The following is a 4,876-nucleotide window of genomic DNA, read 5'->3' as shown; positions in this document are numbered from 1 at the left end:
ATTCAACATAGTTTTGGAAGTTTTAGCCACAGCAGAGAAGAAAAAGAAATAAAAGAAATCTAAATGAGAAAAGACGAAGTAAAACTGTCCCTGTTTGCAGATGATGTGAGAATACATATACATAGAGAATCCTAAAGATGCTACCAGAAAACTACTAGAGCTAATCAGTGAATTTGGTAAAGTAGCAGGATACAAAATTAATGAACAGAAATCCCTTGCATTCCTATACACTAGTAATGAAAATCTGAAAGAGAAGTCAAGAAAACACTCCCATTTACCATTGCAACAAAAAGAATAAAATACCTAGGAATAAACCTACTAAAGGAGACAAAAGACCTGTATGCAGAAAACTATAAGGCACTTAAGAAAGAAATCAAAGAGACACAGACAGATGGAGAGATATATCATGTTATTGGATTGGAAGAATCAACATTGTGAAAATGACTCTACTACCCAAAGCAATCTACAGATTCAATGCAATCCCTATCAAACTACCACTGGCATTTTTCACAGAATTAGAACAAAAATTTTCACAATTTGTATGGAAACACAAAAGACCCCGAATAGCCAAAGCGATCTTGAGAAAGAAAAATGGAGGTGGAGAAATCAGGCTCCCTGACTTCAGAATATACTACAAAGCTACAGTAATCAGGACAGTATGGTACTGGCACAAAAATAGAAATATAGATCAATGGAACAGGATAGAAAGCCCAGAGATAAACCCACGCACAGATGTTTACTTTATCTTTGATGAAGGAGGCAAGAACATACAATGGAGAAAAGACAGCCTCTTCAATAAGTGGTGCCGGGAATACTGGACAGCTACATGTAAAAGAATGAAATTAGAACACCCCCCTAACACCATACACCAATATAAACTCCAAATGGATTGAAGACCTAAATGTAAGGGCAGACACTATAAAACTCTTAGAGGAAAACATAGGCAGAACACTCTATGACATAAATCACAGCAAGATCCTTTTTGACCCACCTCCTAGAGAAATGGAAATAAAAACAAAAATAAACAAATGGGACCTAATGAAACTTAAAAGCTTTTGCACAGCAAAAGAAACTATAAACAAGACGAAAAGATAACCCTCAGCATGGGAGAGAATATTTGCAAATGAAACAACTAACAAAGGATTAATCTCCAAAATATACAAGCAGCTCATGCAACAGAATATCAAAAAAACAAACAACCCAATCCAAAAATGGGCAGAAGACCTAAATAGACATTTCTCCAAAGAAGATGTACAGATTGCCAACAAACACATGAAAGGATGCTCAACATCACTAATCATTAGAGAAATGCAAATCAAAAGTATGATGAGGTATCACCTCACACTGGTCAGAATGGCCATCATCAAAAAACTACAAACTATAAATGCTGGAGAGGGTGTGGAGCAAAGGGAACCCTCTTGCAGTGTTTGTGGGAATGTAAATTGATACAGCCACTATGGAGAACAGTATGGAGGTTCCTTAAAAACTAAAAATAGAACTACCATACGACCCAGCAATCCCACTACAGGGCATATACCCTGAGAAAACCATAATTCAAAGAGAATCATGTACCACGATGTTCATTGCAGCACTATTTACGATAGCCAGGACATGGAAGCAACCTAAGTGTCCATCAACAGATAAATGGATGAAGAAGATGTGGCACATATATAGAATGGAATATTACTCAGTTATAAAAAGAAGGAAAATTGAGTTACTTGTAGTGAGGTGGATGGACCTAGAGTCTGTCATACAGAGTGAAGTAAGTCAGAAAGAGAAAAACAAGTACTGAATGCTAACACGTATATATGGAATCTAAAAAAAAAAAAAAATGTTAGATGAACCTAGGGCCAGGACATGAGTAAAGATGCAGACATAGAGAATGGACTTGAGGACACGGGGAGGGTAAGCTGGGATGAAGTGAGAGGCTAGCATTGCCATATATACACTGCCAAATGTAAAATAGATACCTAGTGGGAAGCAGCTGCATCATACAGGGAGATCAGCTTGGTGCTGCGTGACCACCTAGAAGGGTAGCATAGGGAGGATGGGAGGGAGATGCAAGAGGGAGAATATATGTATACATATAGCTGATTCATTTTGTTATATAGCAGAAGCTAACAGAATATTGTAAAGCAATTATACTCCAATAAAGATGTAAAAAAAAAAAGACCCAATTATGTGTTGTCTGTAAGAAATTCATTTAAATATAAAAACACAGATAGGCTCCTAGCCAGAGCAACTCTGCAAGAAAACTAAATAAAAGGCATCCAAATTGGAAATGAAGAAATAAAGCTGTCACTATTTGCAGGTAACATGTAAACCCTAAAGACTCCATCCAAAAATGATTAGAAATAATAAATAAATTTAGTAAGGTTGCAGGATACAAAATCTACATGCAGAAATCTGTTGCTTTTTATACACTAATAATGAACTAACAGAAAGAGAAATTAAGAAAAAAATCCCATTTATAGTTTGCATGAAAAAGAATAAAATACATAGTAATAAATTTAACCAAGGAGGTGAAAGACCTGTATACTGAAAACTAAAAGACATTAATGAAAGAAATTGAAGAAGACAGAAATAAATGGAAAGATATTACATGCTCATGGATTGAAAGAATTAATAGTTTTTAAACGTCCATGCTACCCAAAATAATCTACAGATTCAATGCAGTCCCTATGGAAATTCCAATGGTGTTTTACAGAGAAATAGAACTAACAATCCTAAAACTTGTAAGGAACTACAAAAGACCAAGAAGATAAAGCTGATGTCAAAATGCTTCCTCATTTCAAACTGTATTACAAAGCTATAGTGATCAAAATAGTATGGTATTGGCTTAAAAACAGACACATAGATACATAGAACAGAATAGAGAATCCAGGAGTAAACCTATGCAAATATGGTCAATTAACTTATGAAAAATGAACCAAGAACATACTATGGGGAAAGGACAGTCTCTTCAATGGTGTTTGGAAAACTGCACAACCACCTGCAAAACACTGAAACTGGACTACTGTCTTACACTATACACAAAGTTAACTCAATGGATTAAATAACTGAATGTAAGACCTGAAACCATAAAACTTGTAGAAGAAAACACAAGCAGTAAGCTCCTTGACATTGGTCTTGGTGATGATTTTTTGGATTTGACACAAAAAGCAAAGGCAACAAAAGTATAAAATAAATTAGTGGGACTACATCAAACTAAAAAGATGCTGCACAGCAAAGGAGACCATCAACAAAATGAATGGGAGAAAATATTTGCAAATCATGTGTCTGCTAAGGGGTTAATATCCAAAATGTATAAAGAACACATATGACTCAATAACAACAACAACAATACTCTAAAAAATCTGATTAAAAAATGAGCAGAGAATCTGAATAGACATTCTTCCAAAGAAGACCTACAGATGACCAACAGGTACATGAAAAGATCCTCAACATCAATGATCATTGGGGAAATGTAAATCAAAACCACAATGAGATATCACCTCACACCTGTTAGAATGAATATCCCCAAAAAGATGAGAGATAACAAATGCTGATGAGGAGGTGTTTTTCTCTTTCTGACTTACTTCACTCTGTATGACAGACTCTAGGTCCATCCGTGTCTCTGCAAATGGCACAGTTTCGTTCCTTCCTATGCCTGAGTAATATTCCATTGTATAAATTTACCACATCTTCTTTATCCATTCCTCTGTTGATGGACATTTAGGTTGCTTCCGTGTCCTGGCTATTGTAAATAGTGCTGCAATGAACACTGGGGTGCATGTATCTTTTGGATCTTTTCTCTAGATATATGTCCAGGAGTGGGATTGCTGGGTCATATGGTAGTTCTATTATTAGTTTTTTAAGGAACCTTCATACTGTTCTGCATAGTGTCTGTACCAATTTACATTCCCACCAACAATGAGGAGGGTTCCCTTTTTCCACAGCCTCTCCAGCATTTATTGTTTGTAGATTTTTTTTTTTTTTTTTTGCAGTATGCGGGCCTCTCACTGTTGTGGCCTCTCCCATTGTGGATCACAGGTTCCGGACGCACAGGCTCAGCGGCCATGGCTCAAGGGCCCAGCCGCTCCGCGGCATGTGGGATCCTCCCAGACCGGGGCACGAACCCGTGTCCCCTGCATCGGCAGGCGGACTCTCAACCACTGCACCACCAGGGAAGCCCTGTTTGTAGATTTTTTGGTGATGGCCGTTTTGACCAGTGTGAGGTGGTACCTCATTGTACATTTGATTTGCATTTCTCCAATAATTAGTGATGTTTAGCATCTTTTCATGTGTCTCTTGGCACATGAGGTCTTCCATCCATTTTTTGATTGGGTTGTTTGATGTTTGATATTTTGGGATATTTGATTTTTTTTGATATTGAGCTGTTTGTATATTTTGGAGATTAATCCCTGTCAGTTGCTTTGTTTACAAATATTTTCTCCCATTCTGAGGGTTGTCATTTTGTCTTGTTTATGATTTCCTTTGCTGTACAAAAATTTTAAGTTTAATCATGTCCCACTTGCTTATTTTTGTTTTTATTTTCATTACTCTAGGAGGTGGAGCCAAAAAGATATTGCTGCAATTTATGTCAAAGGGTGCTCTGCCTATGTTTTCCTCTAAGAGTTTTATAGTTTCTGGCCTTACATTTAGGTCTTTAATCCATTTTGAGTTTATATTAAGGAGTGTTCTAATTTCATTCTTTTACATGTAGCTGTTCAGTTTTCCCAGCACCACTTATTGAAGAGGCTGTCTTTCTTCCATTGTATATTTTTGCCTCCTTTGTCATAGATTAGTTGACCATATGTGCGTGGGTTTATCTCCGGACTTTCTATCCTGTTCCATTGATCTATATTTCTGTTTTTCTTCCAGTACCATGCTGTTT

Source organism: Delphinapterus leucas, chromosome 6 (assembly GCF_059928025.1).
Source record: "Delphinapterus leucas isolate spDelLeu-1000000601 "Yukka" chromosome 6, BTC_Dleu_Yukka2, whole genome shotgun sequence".
NCBI classification, from domain to species: domain Eukaryota; kingdom Metazoa; phylum Chordata; class Mammalia; order Artiodactyla; family Monodontidae; genus Delphinapterus; species Delphinapterus leucas.
Note: the sequence above shows the minus strand (reverse complement) of the source record.